The sequence below is a fragment of the Pollicipes pollicipes genome, unplaced genomic scaffold (genome assembly GCF_011947565.3).
Source record: "Pollicipes pollicipes isolate AB1234 unplaced genomic scaffold, Ppol_2.1 Scaffold_7261;HRSCAF=8764_pilon_pilon_pilon, whole genome shotgun sequence".
Classification (NCBI taxonomy): Eukaryota; Metazoa; Arthropoda; class Thecostraca; order Pollicipedomorpha; family Pollicipedidae; genus Pollicipes; species Pollicipes pollicipes.
The window spans coordinates 2,072,309-2,091,113 of NW_023597054.1; the positions used below are offsets into that span (position 1 = coordinate 2,072,309).

Genomic DNA, 18,805 nt, shown 5'->3' on the forward strand with positions numbered 1-18,805 from the left:
TGGGGTCCGGGGTGGCTTCTGCAACGCAACAAACGCGCAGCGCCACATGCGGGCGGCAAGTGCCGCCGATGCCGGTCTGCTTCCCATCTGCTTGCTGCCATATGCTGTCACTCGTGTTTTGCGTGTCATCTTGTGTTAGCTTCGTCCGCCTTATCCGCCCCATGCAGCGGGGCTCAGAGTTGTGCTGGCGGCCAGCTGTCGTGTCACGGCGGTGCGTAATGCAGCCTCGTTTGCAGCTCCATCTCCTGCTGCCAGAGCTGCTCCCAGGCCGCCGTGCGGACCAAATGGTGATGCCGAACATCATGGCGGCCCTCTCCGGCCCCCAGCTGGCCATGGAGGGGCCCGACGGCTGGCTCCAAACACAACAGCGAGCCCGCAAGATGACAGCCGGCACGCTAAAATCTTCGATCCGCTGCTCGTCCCAGCTTATCACCTACTGCGCAATAGACTGCGAAAATCTTGGTCTGCAGGCGTGGCTGCCGCGCATGCCGCTAAGTGCCATCAACAGGTGATGTGTCGATTGTGCAGTCTGTCACGTCATCGTCACCGTTCGCTAATGACACGCAATTCACAGGCCATGCAGGAGCGGCTGACGGCATGGCAGCGCTCGATTGGGAGCAGCGCCGGCACCACGAAGCCCAGGCAGCACGCTTCGTCGACGTGCAAGTCGAGCAGTGCTTCCTGAGCGTAAGAGATTGTCTGCCGCTATGCGGTTGGGAGTAATGTTCATGTATGGCGCTTGTCTCGTGATATATGTGTCAGTACCGTCCGTATCCCGTCTTAGCCCAGCTGCTGTCATTGTTCGGTGCGCATTGTGCTGGCGTGTTCGTGGTTGGATGACATCGTGTCAGTCTTGCATTTCATCAGCCGTCTTTTGACTGACAGTCCGAGTACGTCACCGCGCTGGCGGAGTGCCCGCCGGTCGGCGAGTTCCCGCCACTGCCGGTCGAGGCCCGCCAAGCGCGTGACGATCTGATGACAGTGCTCATGGTCCTCTGCGCCGGCCGGCCCAGCCACGTCACTGGCATCGCCGCCTCTTCGGTGCCCGAGGCCAGGGTGAGCAGGCTGGCTGGCCGACGTCTGACTGACTGTTGCGCGCCACTTGTTTTGTGTCGATCTGTCTACTGTCTGTCTTGTCTGTTGCTGAAATGATGGTTTGAACGGAACATCATGCGTGCCTGCAGATCGTCCGCCCCGATGGCCAGCTGCGCCGGCTCACCAAAAACTACAAGTTCAAAACGGCGGCCAGCGCTACCCTGGAGGTGGCCGTCAGCCCCAAGTTGTGGAGCCGGCTGCTGCACCACATCTCGGCGGAGTGACCGGTGCTGCTGACGCCGGACACCGCCAGCAGCGACAGGGTATGCACAGACACCGGGCAGCAGACGCCGGACCGATTACAGTGTTGTCAGTGTCAACCAGTTGCGCTTTGCACCCTCACCTGTGTGATCAAGCCATTTGTTTTTTCACAGCTCTTCATCGGCGCGGGCGGCGGCCCGATGTCCAGCAGTAGCGCCGCCAAGGTGTTCAAGACGGCATGGCGGCGGGCCCTGCCGGACGGGGACGTCCCGACCTTACCGCCAGCGGCGTACACTGCGGCACCGTCGTGAGTACGGCGGCGGCAGAGCCGGAGGCGCAGGGGTAAGTGCACACCTGTCAGCCTCTACTCTGCACGCCTCGCCCGGTGTGTCACCCCAAGGTAGCCAACATGGCCAGTGTCGGTGTGTTTGCCCCGATGTGTCAATGTAGCCACCACATGCAGCCGTTCGTCATTGTCAGCGATACTTAAACGAAACGCCGCGCTTTGCGAGCTGACATATGTCTGGAGACGAATGCAAATGTGTCTGTTGCAGGGACGTGGCCGCGGCAATGGCCCACTCTGTGGCCACCGCTCGTCGCGTGTACGTCTTTGACGTCACGCGGAAAACGTCCCGTCTCGCCGGCATGGCTCGAGCGACAGCGGCTGCGTGCCTCCGGCCAGTCAAGTAGCACCGGCTCCAGCCCCCCAGTCGACGCGTGTTCCGGCGGCGACGACGTTGGCAGAGCACCAGTCAGCAGCAGCAGCAGCAGCAGCAGCGACGAGGACGACCTGCCGGCCGACGGCGGCTCCATTGTGCCGCCCTCCGAGGCGGCCCTGCCGGTGGGGTGGCAGGAAGACGTGGTCGGCCTTATGCCTGCCCGTCTCGCTGCTCAAAGTCAAACTTCGAAGGCATTTGTTTAAGGCCGTAATTTAACCACGTTCGTGTACGGTGCCTGTTTTGTGACGTCTACACGTAAATTGCATGCAAGTACGACTGATGTGCCGTTATATCATGTGTTCAAGTAAAGTACTTATTGGTTGTTCGCTGCTGGCGGCTGTGTTTGGTACCTGCCTGTTTCAAGAGCACGCTTATTTGCTCACAGACGGACCGGACGGGAAGAACGTGTGCTTAAAGAAGGAGAAAAAGAGAAAGAAGAGCGTTTGCAGTGACGACCCGCTGCCGCCGTCGCCCAGTCCGCCTCTGGCTGCAAACCCGCCGCACGGACTCCTGGAGTGCGGTAGGTGTATGGTGATTCTATCGTGTTATGTGACTGCCGTTCTCTTGATATTTCATAAGCGCTGTTCTGTATGCCTTTCTTATACCGCGTGTTTATTAAGGGATACGAGGTGATTCTGACATAAAAGGCATTCAATTGTTTTTCGCCGCAACGAGTCGCTGTTTAAGGTGTAGCTGCTCGGGTACGGATATGGCTGCATCGCCAGAGCGAGATGAGGCTGGCGGGCGGCTGTCGTGTAATTGCAGTGCGTAATGCAGCCTCTGTTTGCAGATCCGTCTCCTGCTGCCGGCGCTGCTGCAAGGCCGCAGGACTGAGCACATCATGATGCCTCACATTATGACAGCCCTCGCCGGTCCCCGGCTGGCCATGGGGGAGACCAACGGCTGGCTCCAGAGACAGCAACGAGCTCACGCCATGACAACCGGGACGCTTAAATCTGCCATCCGGTGCCTGTCTCAGTTGATTGCCTACGTGGCCATCGGCAGCAACAACCTGGGCCTCGAGGCGTGGCTGCCGCACATGCCGGTAAGTGCTCTCCACAGCTGGTGTGCCGACTGTGCAGGCTGTCGCACCACCGTCACCGTTCGCTTGTGACATGCAATTCCCAGGCCATGGTGGAGCGGCTGGCAGCCTGGCAGCGGCCACTGCAGCGTGCTGATTGTGAGCGACGACGCCACTGTGCTGATTCGGCCGACAGGGGCTTGGAGAAGAGGAAAAAGAAGCATCGCAGGGAGAAAAAGCAGAAGCACCAGAAGAAGGAGAAGGCGGCGTTGACCATTTACGAGCCGCAGTCGCCCCCCCCCCCCCCCTCCCCCCAGCTCGTCTCCGTCTTCAGACCGCCTCCCGGGCCTATGGACTGCGGTAAGTGTATCACAATTATGTCTCTTGTTTCGTGCCGCTTGTTCTCCGACGACAGCTTTTGCGCACCTCTTTCTGTGTGTGTTTATATGTCGTGTGTTCATTAGCAGGCTACGCAGTGATTTAAACATTGAAAGCATTCATTTAAGCCCGTCATTCATCCTTGCTCGTTTACGGTGCTTGTTTTTTGGTGTTTGTCGTTGGAGTGCATGCCTGTCTCACTGATGTCGCATTATGTCATGTTTTCCTGTTGAGTAGTTATCGGTTGTTCTTGGTTTGGGTGTTTTGTTTTGTATTGACGTGGTTGTTTAGCCTGCCCATGTTCCCACAGAGCCGGCTGCCGAAGAACGACCACCGTACCCAGCCTGTGTCTCCCCGACGACTACTCGCCTATGGAGTACGGTAAGCATGCCTGATGATACTATTTATTTCGATGTTTTAGCCATCTCTGGTAGCAGTACATTGACTTACTATTGTGTGCATGCTCTTGTGGTATGCGTATTGTACGCTGTGGGTGCATTAGACAATTGGGAAGTTGTCAAAAAAGGAAGGGGTCGTTTGATGCGCTGCTGTTTTCATGTTATAGTCATTGCCCTTAAAGTAGTTGCTCTATGTTTTCGACGTTTATTCCGTTTTCCGGTATGCGTCTAGTCAGCCTTTCATTTTGACAAGACATCCGATGGCCGACACTTATGGCACATGTGATATGTTTTCATCTAAAGAGGTTTCTGATCATCCATTATTGGCTGGTATGCTTTTTTTAGTTGCTTCATAAGCGTGCCTATTTGCTCACAGAGCCGGCTGCTGACGAACGGCCGCCGCCTTCCACCTGGTCGCCCCCGTGTTTGACGACTCTCCCATTGAGCACGGTAAAGGTGTTCAATGGCGTCATTACTTTAAGTTTGTCCTAGCTGTCTATTGTGGAATTTGACATGCAGTTGTTATTGTCATTATGTATGCATGTTTTAATTGTCCTAGCCGTCTACCGTAGAACTTGAGATGCAGTTGTTATTGTCACGTTTATTTCCCGTTTTTATACGAGACTACTCAGCCCTTAATTCTGCCAACAGAGAGAGCTCTGGCCGACAGCCAGACGCCACCGGCGGCGGACGCCGACCCCGACTGGGCCCCGTCCTCGTCCCCCTCGTCGGCATCGACATAACCGGCGCCAGCGGAGATGGAGGCCTCGGAAGAGGTTGACCGGCCCGGTACGTGTCCAGCTCTCCTCTCTGTGTGTGGCGGCGGACTGGATGTAAATGTGCTTCTGCCGCAGCTGGCATATCCGTGTGCCTACCCGTGTCAAACGGATCATTCTGTGTTGCAGCGCGTAAGCCGCGGCGGGGCCGGCTACGCAGCGGCGCTGGGAAGCTCCACAGGCACCCGTACCGCCTACCGCCGTGCCACGGCACCATGTATGCCATCCTGAAACGGCACATCAGGATGGTGCACCCGCGGGTAGGCGACGGATTGCATGCTGTGTACGCTTCTTGCTTGCCTTTGCTCGCTTGTGCGTGTCTCTGCCGCCGATGCGTCACACATGTCCACAGCTGTGCTGTCGGCCTTATCTTTCCAGCAGTCTGTTTGTGTTTCAGCTTGCCGCACGCGCGGTAGAGCGGGCTAAATGCCCGCGAGCCGCCGTGGCCCATTGCCCTCCGCCAGCGCCCAAGTGCACCCAGGCCCGCTGGCGCTGCCCGCTCGGTGCCACCGACGGGCGGCACCAGTGCCCGGCGGTTGTGGTGAATATATCACGACACGTTCGGGTGCACTTCCCTGCAGGCAGTCATGAGGTAGGTACCAGCGCCGTTGTTTCTGTCATTGTTTGGACGTGTGTTTCATTGTCTCAACATCGCGTTTTGTCGGCTTTTCGGCGTGTTCGGTGTGGCATCGTGAACCGTCCGTCCACAGTTCCAACAAGCGTACGGCAGTGCGGAGCGAGCTGACCCCACGTCATCGAGCAAGCCCGAAAAGCCGCTGGTTGGACTGGAGGCCATCTCGGACCAGTTCGTTACATTCCTACGTGGGGTCCGGGGTGGCTTGTGCAACCGGCAGAAGTTGCAGCGGCACATGCGGGCGGCAAGTGCCACCGATGCCGGTCTGCTTCCATTTACGTACTGTCATCTGTTGTCACTCGTGTTTCGCGTGTCATCTTGCGTTATTTTCGTACGCCTTGTCCGTCTCATGCAGCGGGGCCCAGAATTGTGCTGGCGGCGAGCTGTCATATAATTGCAGTGCCTAATGCAGGCTCAGTTGCAGCTCCGTCTCCTGCTGCCACAGCTGCTGCCAGGCGGCCGTGCGAAGCAGCTAATGATGTCTCACATCATGGCGGCCCTCGTCGGCCCCCAGCTGGCCATGGAGGGGCCCGACGGCTGGCTGCAAAGACAGCACAGAGCGCACATGATGACAGCCGGGTTATTTAAATCGGCCATCCGCTGCCTGTCCCAGTTGATCACGTACGTAACACTCGACTGTGACAACTCAGGCCTCCTGGCGTGGCTGCCGCGCCTGCCGGTAAGTGCCATCAACAGCTGGCGTACCGACTGTGCAGTCCTACGCGCGACCGCCACCGTTCGCTAATGCCTGGCAATTCACAGGCCATGCTGGAGCGGCTGGCAGCCTGGCAGCGCTACATGAAGCGTGACGATTGGGAGCGGCGCCGTCACCATGAAGCCCAGGCGGCACGCGTCGTCGGCTTAGAGATCCAGCAGTGCTTCCTGAGGGTGTTATATTGGCCGCCGCTCTGTGGGTGGGAGTAGTGTTCATGTATTGCGCTTGTCTCGTGATATATGTGTCATTACCGTCCGTGTCCCGTCTTAGCCCAGCTGCTGTCATTGTTCGGTGCGCATTGTGCTGGCGTGTTCGTGGTTGGATGACATCGCGTCAGTCTTGCATTTCATCAGCCGTCTTTTGACCGACAGTCCGAGTACGTCACCGCTCTGGCGGAGTGCCCGCCGGTCGGCGAGTTCCCGCCACTGCCGGCCGAGGCCCGCCAAGCGCGTGACGATCTGATGACAGTGTTCATGGTCCTCTGCGCCGGCCGGCCCAGCCACGTCACTGGCATCGCCGCCTCTTCGGTGCCCGAGGCCACGGTGAGCAGGCTGGCTTGCCGATGTCTGAATGACTGTTGCGCGCCATTCGTTTTGCGTAGACTGTTCTCCTGTCTGTTGTGTCTTTTGTCGGAGTGATGGTTTGAACGAGCCACTATGTGTGTAGACACCTGTAGACTGTCGACCTCGATGGCCAAGAGCGTGGCCTCATCAAGAATTACAGATTCAGGACATCGGCCACCTCGACGCTGTAGGCGGCTGTCAGCAGCGAGATGTGGCTGCGGCTGCTCCACTTCACATCAGTGGAGCGGCCGGCGCTGCTCACACCGGACGTCACCAGCAGCGACCGGGTATGCACAAAGACTGTTCGGCAGGCGCCGGACCAATAAGTGTTGTCAGGGTCAACCACGTGTGTTTTGCACCCTCACCAGCGTGGTTCAACTGTGTCTCTTTCCACAGGTCTTGATGGCCACGGGCGGCAGCCCGCTGGCAAGTAGCAGCGCCGCCGAGGCCTTCAAGGTGGCGTGGCCGTGTGCCGGTCAGGACGTGGACGTCCCCGATCTGACAGCCAGCGGCGTGTGCTACGGCGTCCTTGTGGGCACGCCTTCGGCGGAGCCGGAGGCGCAGGGGTAAGTGCACACCCGCCAGCCTCTTCGGTCTTCACGTTTCACTCGGTATCCGAGGTAGCCAACATCGCCAATGCCGGTGTGGTTGTGCAGCCGCGGTGTGTCAATGTCCTGTATTGAATCAGCCGTGTGTTCGCCGACGGTGGCAGCACGTCACCGCCATCATGGTCTCACGGCCGGCCGGCGGGGCGCCGCGCGTCGTAGCGGATCGGGAGCGGCGACACCACCAGGCGTGATCTCATGTCAGCAGCGGATCAGGAGGGGGTCACGGGCGGTCACAGAGGCCTAGTCGGTCCAGCGGTGTTACGTGTGTGAGGGTCTCCTGACGTGTCCTACACGGTGGCTCGCAGTTTGTCGCAGTTTTGTTGCTGAAACTGGCTGTTCACCGACCACGAGTAATGACTGAGGACTCCCCGCCTAGTGAACTGGCCCCCAGCCACTTCTCGCTCCAGGACTTCTCGCTCTTGCTCCTATCGGCGTGCTATTCGATATCACTCATCTTTGTCTCAACTTCGCTTCGTACGTTTTCATTAAAGGGACTGTTCGACGGCTGCGTGGGCTTTGAGCCGAGATGGCTGTTTTTGGGTTAAGCTGTTGTGCGTAGGGCACTAGCACTTAAACGAGTATCTTCACAGCAGAGGTTGGTTGAAGTGTTACTGGAGCAGCAAGTGACTTGACCGTCGTTTGCGGGCGGTTCGGCGTGAGCGAAAACGGATGTAGGCAGAGCTGGCCTGTTGCCGTAGAGGAAAGGCATATAAGACATTTTGAAACCATTCGTCATAGGAGGTCTTTACAAGGTGGAAGCATTTCTGTCGGCGTGAAGAACTAAATGAAACTATAGGAAATGATTGTAGGTACAGCTCGCGGAGCGTAATGAAACCTGATACTGGATAAGGCACGGTGACATCTAACGAAGTGGGCGGCAGGTGCATTTTTAGTAGCGCCGCCTATAAGTTTCATCACGCCACCTGTGGTGGTGGCGTTGCCTACAGTGGTGGCGCTGCCTGCAGTCGACGCCGTGTACGAAACGTCTTGCCGGCAGCAGTGCTGCGACATTACTGAATACTTGGGATTGCTTTGTACTGCCACACGTATGTCGAATATTCATATAATACCCAATATTTATCATGCTCAATATTACCATATTTATTATATCATCCCGTCGTATATCATGTCCACGTTATAGAGTTGTTCTCCTTTTACACACTTAGTCCTTCAGTTGTTACGGGAGTAATTTACACACTTCGGTAGTCGTTCATATGTTACGGAAGTAAGAGCTCTTGGTGGTCGCGCTGCGCCTTGAAGCCCAAATCTTCCAGGGAAGGTATTGGGAGTTTGGCTCGGTCGGTGATGCGTTTGGGGCAGTTGGCCCCCAAACGCATCACTCAAACGCAAACATTTGGGAGCGTTGTAGATGGGCGAAATGTGTGTGTTGTGGGGTTCGGTCAGGCCAACGAGTGCGTTGAACGGAATTATTAGGTGGAAGTGACAACAAACGTCCCTCGTGGCCCGCCCCGTGCAGCCCTGTTTCAGTCGTGGGTAGTGTCACGCGGCGCTGGTGGTGGTTTTGGATGGGGTCACTTTCATTTCACGCTGCTCACTGGCAATGTTTTCGTAGTTTTTATAAAAAAACGTGATGTCATCGACTGGGTTTTCTAACGTGAGTTAAGCGCTGAGAAATAAGTCACGGTTAAGAATTACGTTCGGATCCACAGTTCCCACCAGCCAGTTGTCCATTGGGGTAAATTGGTATAGGTGGCGCTGCGGGCGTTAGTGCCCAACAGAGGTGGCGCTGCGATCGAAATATCCGGTTCCGGTGTCCACGGATCATGTAACGTGTGGCGAGCCGTGTAAAAGGCTGAGGGAAACTCAAATGGGCGATTTGAAAAAGCAAGGATTTTTCAGAAAAATGTGCCAGCAGCGCTCATGTCAGCGTGTGGCCTCAACTTGGCCCGCTGTGCTGGGGCCGACCATAGCGGCAGTGGCTGCTCAGATAGGGACTGCTCGGACAGCTCAGCCTCCTCGGGCCGTTGGGCGCCTGCGGACGTCGGTCGTCATTACTGCCGGCGCGCTTTGTTCGCATTTCTCCTGCGATACACCATTGAGCTCGCGAGTTCACTATTATACCTATACATGGGGCAGTGATCGCATGCTTCGTCGCATAGAACGAAGATACTGGGTTTGGAGAGCATTCGTCTCCTTCGTGCGGCGTGAAGTGTAACAGAGTTCAGTTGTTTAGAAATAGACAGCTTGAGGAGGGTCTAGGTGTAATGTTTGTGACCAGTTCCGATCGTTTGAAGGTAGCACGATGTAAGCCCGAACGGCACATATCTTGTGGCTTTGGAATGCTGGCCATTAGCCAATATTCAAGGCGGCACGAGCACGAGCCACATTGGCGTGGCTTGTTAAGTCCTTGATGTAGCTAAGCGTGGCAGTGCAGTGGTCATTTTCACACACGTGATCCGACGTGACTGATCAGGGGCCACATGTAACGATGTCGTTTATTGATGGCTAAGTAAGTTCACGTACAGCTCAAGACATGTACAGTTTCGTAATCTACAGCATTGTGGCATGTTTTGTGATTGATATTACAGTACGGTTTGATGTCTTTGATGTTGTTTGGTCTGTTAGAGAGAACGGAGAGGTTTGGTGGTCATGAAAATAGTGAAGGTGGGCTCTTCGACTCACAGTTGCCTGCCCCCTAACATTTGGATTCTTGGATTACGTTTATTACGATCACGAAATCAAAATTGTTCAGGTTTCCTTCGATGTCGCAACGCCTGTAGGTGATTCAATCTCCACCAATTTCAAGTGATGTTATTGGGCGGCACAAAGCATTTCACTGACGTGCGTGGTTTGCACCTTGCCTGTCACGGGAATCGGGAGTCCACAAATCAGTGTGATATAGCGGACAGGGATGTGCGATGCACGGGGCATCTTCCCGGTAATAGGCTGAAGACTGCCACTACAGGGGCGTCCGAGCTGAAGGTCACGGGTCATTGGATAACCTCACGTTGTAAGCTGGGGGCGTGCTGGCGTGCATAGACCAGAGCCGGGTTACCCTCGGGAAATCATTGATGTAGAGGTCTGCGCGCAGATTGCTCGCGAGCGATTTGACGACCACAGAGTCGACTCGAAAGGTCACCCAACTCCCGCAGCAGGTTAGGGAACGCATGGCGTTAGGTAGCAGGTTAGGAAACGCATGACGTTATGCTGCAGGTTAGGGAGGGCACGACATTACGTTGCAGGTTATGGAACCACCAGGCGGTCACATTCCCTCAGAAGTCAGGCGTATGTAGTCGATATTCTTGCTGCGGGCAGGAACTTCTTTTCGTTCTTGATTTATTTAGGTATGCTCCACAATCTTATGCTGTCCCGCCCCGCTCTGCCACTTGCCGGGGGCCGGCGGGACAGCTGGTCTCCCAGCTCTGGTGGCCGGTTAGGCCGCTGACACAGCGGCATGAGAGGTTGTTGCAGCGTAACAAAAGAGTTAGCGACGAAGACAAACGTTTATCTTACGAACATTGTATCACGTTTCTCTTTTTCCGTTATGGAGAAATCTGGATGTGTCTATTTCGATACGGAATGATCCGTGTTCATCTATACTCTGTTGGCGTCATGTCCATTCACAGCGGGCAGTGGCATTGTGACTGACAGTTATAACGTACTCTAAAAAATATCCTTTTTCAATGCTCTAATAGGCACCATGACTGCCTGTGTCCAAAGTTTTGGCTTATATCTGTTTTCTGATAGCATAGAAACGATCATCTCATTTCCTCCGCATACATCCAATAAAGATCTGCTGTGACAAATTTTGTGGCCATGTCCTGTGGCTTGCCCTGCCTGAGGCCATACATATCTAGTTTTTACATGTTTTGCCGAGCTTCCTGACATGATTACATCCTTTTTAGGTTTTTTCTCATGTGGGTTATAGTCATTGAAAGCAATGTCGTGTTGTTCTGTTGCAGGCGATGCGTGGTTCCTGCGACAGCGGCCGCCTGTGGCTGGCCGCTTACAGCTTAGGGTTGATGGGGCGGCGAGATCCACCAGCCGGCTGGGAACAGGTCAGGTCAGCTGGGACAGCTGGGACAGCGGCCCGGTGGTCGGGCTCCGGTGGCCGCGTGGCCATGCTGGGTTGCGGCCGGGTGCGGGGCTCGACTCCCCTCGCTGCCCGTCCGATCCGCCGGGGTGAGACGCGAGCGACGGCCCATATCCTCAGCTGCTGAGTGCACTGTGAGCACCCCCGATAACAGCAGTCGGAAGGCCAGGCATGGGAGCCCGGCCGGCTGTATGGCCGTCAGTGGCGGGCCGGGGTCGACGTGCGTGTCGAGTGCCGATGCAGCCCGGCACAGCACTGCAGCCCATGCTGCCGCTGATGCCCACGGCTGGCGTACAGCTCGCCAGTAGCCGAGCGTGGCCAAGGCGGCGAGGAGCACAGGACGCCGGTGTAACCCGAGCTTGCCGCGCAGTTAGCCAATGCAAAGGGTGGTCTTGGGCTCGATCTCGTGAGGCCGTGGTGCAGCCCAGAGGCCGTGGAACAGAGCAGAGACGCTGGTGCAGCCCAGGGTCGATGGTACGGAGCAGGGACAGTAGTGGGTAGGAGAGACGTTAATGCAGCCCAGAGGTGGTGGTTCGGAGGCGGCGTCTGATCCTCGTTGCGGGGGTGGTGTCGGGTCCCAACGCACCACTGGAGTCAGTGTATCCGGGGGCACGTGCTCCCGGGAGGGGGGTGGGGGCTCCTCATGGGTCGTTGGCGCTGGTCTGCACTGCCTGCTTCACCTCGGAGATCTGATATTGGGGTTATGGCTCCCGTTTAGTTCTTGCGTACAACATGTTCGCCTCACCCGTTTAGCTGTCACGTACAACATATTGGCTTCTCCCGTTTAGCTGTCACGTACATGTTCGCCTTTCTGTGGACTCTTCGGTGTTGTAGCCAAACACTTGTTTGTGGAAGTCATGTGACCGCAGGTGGTGGCGCCTCCCAAACTCCAGTCATGTTTCTTCAGCTCGCTCTTGCGCGGCGTGCCTCGCTCTAGGCAAGGCTCTGGTGGTGGTCAACACTAAGTCTCGATTCGTTTTGCATGCTTCTAAGTGCGGCGAAATTTTGAAATCATCCATCCTATGTTTTTGTAGATAGCTGCTGTTATTGTAGCCGTTGACCTTATTTGACCCGAAGGCTGTCACTTAGGAACCTCAAACTTTGTTCTAAGTGAGTTGATGTAGAGGTCAACACACCCTGTGAATTTGGTGTTTCTAACTGGTATTTTCTGAGATTTTAGGGGGTAGATTAACCCCTGCCCTAGCGAGGGTAACCAAGCTGTCACCCGGGCGCGTGTTAAAATGAGGCTACAAAGGCACGGGGAACTCCATATCACACAAAAATTAGAAGCCGATTTTAAACATTCAAACATCAGGATATTCACCACAGAAAGATGTAGCGTCCGCCAAAAAGTCCTGGCCTCAAGGTTATACTTCAATGTCAAACGCGGTCTGAAAGGACGGGAACTCTAAAACACTCTTAAAGTACTGGCCGATTTCAAAAATATAAGCATCAAAGTATTCACAAGCGCATGAGCTAACGTCCGTCAAAATGTCCTGATCTTTCATGGTCACCCTTGAAAGTAAAACGCGGATTCAAGGGACGGAGAACTCAAGATCACTTAAAAGCTGCCATCTTATTTCGTCTCGTTAAGCGTTAGAACAGTGACATTGGTGAGATCCAGCGTTCGACAAAATCATGTTTTTTATGGTCAACCTGCATGGTGATATCAGCCCGCGTTCGACATTGAAGTATGACCTTGAGAGGCCAGGACTTTTTGACATGACATGACATGACATGAGATGACAGATGAGCATTTCCAGCGGACGGAAGGTGTGGTGCCGCATTATCGGACCATGGGTGTGACACTGCCTCCTTAGGTAGACGTGGTCACAGGTGTAACACTGCCTCCTTAGGCAGACGTGGTCACAGGTGTAACACTGCCTCCTTAGGCAGACAAGGTCGGAGGTGTAACACTGCCTCCTCAGGCAGTCAAGATCACTAGTGTAACACTGCCTTCTCAGGCAGCTAAAGCACAAAGAAGTTCTTAGAAGACTTGGAAATAAAAGAAGAAAGAGAAGGGGCTACCAAACAAGTTAATAGAAAACCAAGGAACAGAACAGAACGAGAAGATGATACTAGTCTGCCCATGGCCAAGCCCTCTCAGGCAGAAGGTGTAACATCGCCTTCCCGTGCAGAATGAGTGCTGCTGTTTCTGCAGGAAGAGGGTGTGTCGGTCCCTTTGCTGACATAGGGTGATGCACAGCGTTCTTTACGTCTATGCTGCAAAGCTTGATATCGCTTTTATTCTACCCACAGGCTTGTGCAAAGTCGAACAGGGCCAAAGCACTCTGCGAGGTGCCAAAGGTGGCGGGCGTGCCGCGCTGAAAGAAAGAGGGTGCTGAAAGGCTTGCACCAAAAAAGGCGCGAAGACCAGCGGCGGCGCCGCCAGCTGTCACCGTCGCTGGTCCTTCATCTGTCCAGCAGCGGCGATGACGGTAAGCAACGGTATGTGTTGTAAATCGATTGCGCAGCTCTTTGTACTTGAGACATCCAGAAACTGTCTATACCAGCTCTGCATCGTCGTGCTCCATGGGCTACGCAGCTCAGTTGCGTGTCCTTCTGTCGTGAGCCGTGTTCATATCACGCAAAGATGCAATGCAATATGTGCCGTTATGTTTCAGAGCCGATGCCTGCCTTGGTGGAGATGGCAGTGCCGCCGCCAGCTCCAACGTCGCCGCCAGCTCCAGCGCCGCCACCATCACCGCCTTTACCGCCACCATCGCCACCCACAGCGTCTACTGGTCCGTGCTGGGTGCGGGTGGCGCGTTGGGTGCCGCCACCGTATTCGGTGGTTTGAAGTTTTTGGAAGCAACGAAACAGGAGAAAATAAGGAGGAAAAACCTAGGCTGTTTCAGCACAATGTGACTGACATGGACTGATTTGAAGCGAGCGTGCACGAGAGGCTGCATGACATTGGACTGACCACGTCTGCAAGCAGAGATAACGGGGAGGAAACCAAACTGTCAATCAAGTTAGCATAAAAATAGCCCATATCCACCTGAACAATGGAAAACCGTTACGTCATTACAAAGCATAACAGCAATATTGCGCTGCATGTTGAAATGTGTTGAACGCCAGCGAACGCCAGCAAGCATGTTAATCATGGCTGCGACGCTAGAAATCGTGCTGAACTTATCACTGTTAGCCAACAAGGACCGGGTTTTAAGGCGCGTATCGTAATGTGTCTGATTGTGTTAAGACGCGTTTTAATTTATGTCGACTTGACGCAACGTGCCCTGCACAGCCGGCATAGTCTGTATTCGCGCCCTTTAGCCTATGAGCGCGCGTAAAATCGCCCGTTGATATTCAAGCTAGTTTGACCGTATCAGCTCCTCTCTACGCGTTGCAATCAACCGTACAGTGCGCCACTGTGGGCGTGGCTCAGTGACGTGGTACTGTCACGTGGTGTGGCGCGACATCGTCGGTTGGGATGATCCAAACCCTGGCATGACCTTTTTTTGTCGTTTTTCGCTTGCAATTACCACCATGGTGACCAATTGCCCCCAGATTTAACTTAGTTATGATTGCGAAACATACGACTATCGTATAGATCAAACATGCGTCTATACGGACACTGGCAGGTGTAATGAAGGCATTTGATGATAATTGTCGCGGTTTCAAGTGTTAAGCATGTAACAAACGCAGCTAGGCTTGACATAACGGCCTCTGATCAACCGGGTGCGCGGCGCACGGTACGATCCCGGCACCAAGTGCACTGGGCGGGCACACATGACGCCGCACCCACACTCTTCACCGGAGAAGACGAGAAGAAGAAGGGAAGAGAAGAGGGCCAAAAGAAGACACCACAGAACTACCAAAAGAGACCACCGATGACAAGCTCAGAAGACAGTGACGTGTCTTGGTGCCTTTTTAAAAGGCGCTTGGAACGTAGCGAAGAGCTGTTGTTGATTGCCTATCTCAGTTGATTGCCTGTGTGGCCATCGGCAGCGACAACCTGGGCCTCCAGGCGTGGCTGCCGCACATGCCGGTAAGCGCTCTCCACAGCTGGCGTGCCGATTGTGCAGGCTGTCGCACCGCCGTCACCGTTCGCTTATGACATGCAATTCCCAGGCCATGCTGGAGCGGCTGGCAGCCTGGCAGCGGTCACTGCAGCGTGCTGACTGTGAGCGACGACGCCACTGTGCTGACTCGGCCGACAGGGGCTTGGAGAAGAGGAAAAAGAAGCAACAAAGGGAGAAGAAGCAGAAGCACCAGAAGAAGGAGAAGGCAGCGTTAACCCTTGATGAGCCGCAGTCCCCCCCCCCCCCCTCCCTCCCCCCAGCTCGTCTCCGTCTTCAGCCCGCCTCCCGGGCCTGTGGACTGCGGTAAGTGTATCACAACTATGTCTCTTGCTTCGTGCCGCTTATTCTCCGACGACAGCTTTTGCGCACCTTTTTCTGTGTGTGTTGGCCCGTGTTGTTGTCAACATCAAAGGCATTCATTTAAGCCCGTCATTCACCCTCGCTCGTTTACGGTGCTTGGTTTTTGGTGTTTGTCGTTGGAGTGCATGCCTGCCTCACTGATGTCGCATTATGTCATGTTTTCCTGTTATGTAGTTATCGGTTGTTCTTGGTTTGGGTGTTTTGTTCTGTATTGACCTGTTTGTTAAGCCTGTCCATGTTCCCACGGAGCCGGCTGCCGAAGAACGGCCACGGCTGCCCAGCCTGTGTCTCCCCGACGACTACTCGCCTATGGAGTACGGTAGGCATGCCTGATGATACTATTTCTTTCGATGTTTTAACCGTCTCTGGTAGCAGTGCATTGACTTACTATTGCGTGCATGCTCAATGAGGTATGCGTATTGTACGTTGTGTGTGCGTTAGACAATTGGAAAGTTGTCACAGAAGGAAGGGGTCGTTTGATGCGCTGCTGTTTTCATGTGTTATAGTCATTGCCCTTAAAGTAGATGCTGTATTTTTTCGATGTTTATTCCGTTTTCCGGTATGCGACTAGTCATCCTTTCATTCTAGCAAGACATCCGACGGCCGACACTTATGGCACATGTGATATGTTTTCATCTAAAGGGGTTACTGATCATCCATTGCTGGCTGGTATGCTTTTTTTAGTTGCTTCATAAGCGTGCCTATTTGCTCACAGAGCCGGCTGCTGACGAACGGCCGCCGCCGTCCACCTGGTCGCCCCCGTGTTTGACGACTCTTCCATTGAGCACGGAAAGCGTGTTCAATGGCGTCATTACTTTAAGTTCTTCCTAGCCGTCTGTTGTAGAATTTGACATGTAGTTGTTATTGTCGTTGTGTATGCATGTTTTAATTGTCCTAGCCGTCTATCGCAGAACTTGAGATGCAGTTGTTATTGTCATTGTATATGCATGTTCTTGGATTATGTATCTCGTATTTTGTCTATGCGATAGGCTGTTAGCAAAGGTGTCACCAATACGAAGCGTTCGACTCATTACACTGTGGTTGTCGTCTGTTTTGATCATTTGCCTACAGTGTGACGCATGCTATGTCCACAATGTTTGTTTCCCGTTTTTTTGTATGTGACTACTCAGCGCTTAATTCTGCCAACAGAGGGAGCTCTGGCCGACATCCAGACGCCACCGGCGGCGGACGCCGACCCCGACTGGGCGCCGTCCTCGTCCCCCTCGTCGGCATCGACATAACCGGCGCCAGCGGAGAAGGAGGCCTCGGAAGAGGTTGACCGGCCCGGTACGTGTCCAGCTCTCCTCTCTGTGTGTGGCGGCAGACTGGATGTAAATGTGCTTCTACCGCAGCTGCCATATCCGTGTGCTTTCCCGTGTCAAACGGATCATTCTGTGTTGCAGCGCGTAAGCCGCGGCGGGGCCGGCTACGCAGCGGCGCTGGGAAGCTCCACAGGCACCCGTACCGCCTACCGCCGTGCCACGGCACCATGTATGCCATCCTGAAACGGCACATCAGGATGGTGCACCCGCGGGTAGGCGACGGATTGCATGCTGTGTGCGCTTCTTGCTTGCCTTTGCTCGCTTGTGCGTGTCTCTGCCGCCGATGCGTCACACATGTCCACAGCTGTGCTGTCGGCCTTATCTTTCCAGCAGTCTGTTTGTGTTTCAGCTTGCCGCACGCGCGGTAGAGTTGGCTAAACGCCCGCGATCCGCCGTGGCCCATTGCCCTCCGCCAGCGCCCAAGTGCACCCAGGCCCGCTGGCGCTGCCCGCTCGGTGCCACCGACGGGCGGCACCAGTGCCCGGCGGTTGTGGTGAATATATCACGACACGTTCGGGTCCACTTCCCTGCAGGCAGTCAAGAGGTGCGTACCAGCGCCATTGTTTCTGTCATTGTTTGGACGTGCGTTTCACTGTCTCAACACCGCGTGTTGCCGCCTTTTCGGCGTGTTCGGTGTGGCATCGTGAACCGTCCGTCCACAGTTCCAACAAGCGTACGACAGTGCGGAGCGAGCTGACCCCACGTCATCGAGCAAGCCCGAAAAGCCGCTGGTTGGGCTGGAGGCCATCTCGGACCAGTTCGTTACATTTGATGATGATGATTACAGAGATGTTTTAACCATCTCTGGTAGCAGTACATTGACTTACTATTGTGTGTAAAATCACAATTTTACGGCAGACTGTGTGTAAACACAGATAGTGTGTGACGGCAGACTGGATGTAAATGTGCTTCTGCCGCAGCTGGCATATCCGTGTGCTTACCCGGGCCGTAGCAAACTGATCATTATGTGTTGCAGCGTGCAAGCGGCGACAGGGCCGGCCTCGCAGCGCCGCCTCGAATCGTCAGAGGCACGCGTGCCGCCTGCCGCCGTGCCGCGGCGCCACCTACGCCAACCTTACGGGGCACATCAGGATGGTGCACCAGCGGGTAGGCGACGGATTGCATGCTGTGTGCGGTTGTTGTTCGCCTACACTCGCTTGTGCGTGTATCTCCCGGTGATGCGTCATGCATGTCCACAGCAGTGCCGTCTGCCTTATCTTTTCAACTGTCGATTTGTGTTTCAGCTTGCCGCACGCGCGCCGGAGGAGGCAAAGCGTCTCCGAGCCGCCGAAGCTGACTGCCCTCCAGCAGCGCCCAAGCGCACCCGGCCACGCTGGCGCTGCCCGTTCGGCGCCAGTGACGGGCAGCACCAGTGCCCGGCGGTGGTCATCAACCTAACACGACACCTGCGGGTGCACTTCCCGGCAGGCAGCCAGGAGGTGCGCACCATCGCCATTGTTTCTGTCATCGTTCGGACGTGCGTTTCACTGTCTCAACACCGCGTGTTGTCGCCTTTTCGGCGTGTTCGGTGTGGCATCGTGAACCGTCCGTCCACAGTTCCAACAAGCGTACGGCAGTGCGGAGCGAATGGACCTCATGGTATCGGCGAAGCCTGAACAGGCCATCTCGGACCGCTTCGCGATGTTCCTGCGTGGGGTCCGGGGTGGCTTCTGCAACGCAACAAACGTGCAGCGCCACATGCGGGCGGCAAGTGCCGCCGATGGCGGTCTGCTTCCCATCTGCTTGCTGCCATCTGTTGTCACTCGTGTTTTGCGTGTCATCTTGTGTTAGCTTCGTCCGCCTTATCCGCCCCATGCAGCGGGGCTCAGAGTTGTGCTGGCGGCCAGCTGTCGTGTCACGGCGGTGCGTAATGCAGCCTCGTTTGCAGCTCCATCTCCTGCTGCCAGAGCTGCTCCCAGGCCGCCGTGCGGACCAA

The 18,805-nt window shown here is 55.4% G+C and overlaps 1 long non-coding RNA gene across 1 annotated transcript; it reads left to right on the forward strand.

Moving 5' to 3' along the window:
• The first annotated feature begins 1,015 nt into the window (after positions 1 to 1,015).
• On the forward strand, positions 1,016 to 15,177 carry LOC119112536 (uncharacterized). The gene is made up of 3 exons (XR_005095730.1): positions 1,016 to 1,056; positions 13,422 to 13,600; positions 13,787 to 15,177. It is a non-coding gene; the product is annotated as an uncharacterized LOC119112536 (long non-coding RNA).
• Positions 15,178 to 18,805: the final 3,628 nt, after the last annotated feature.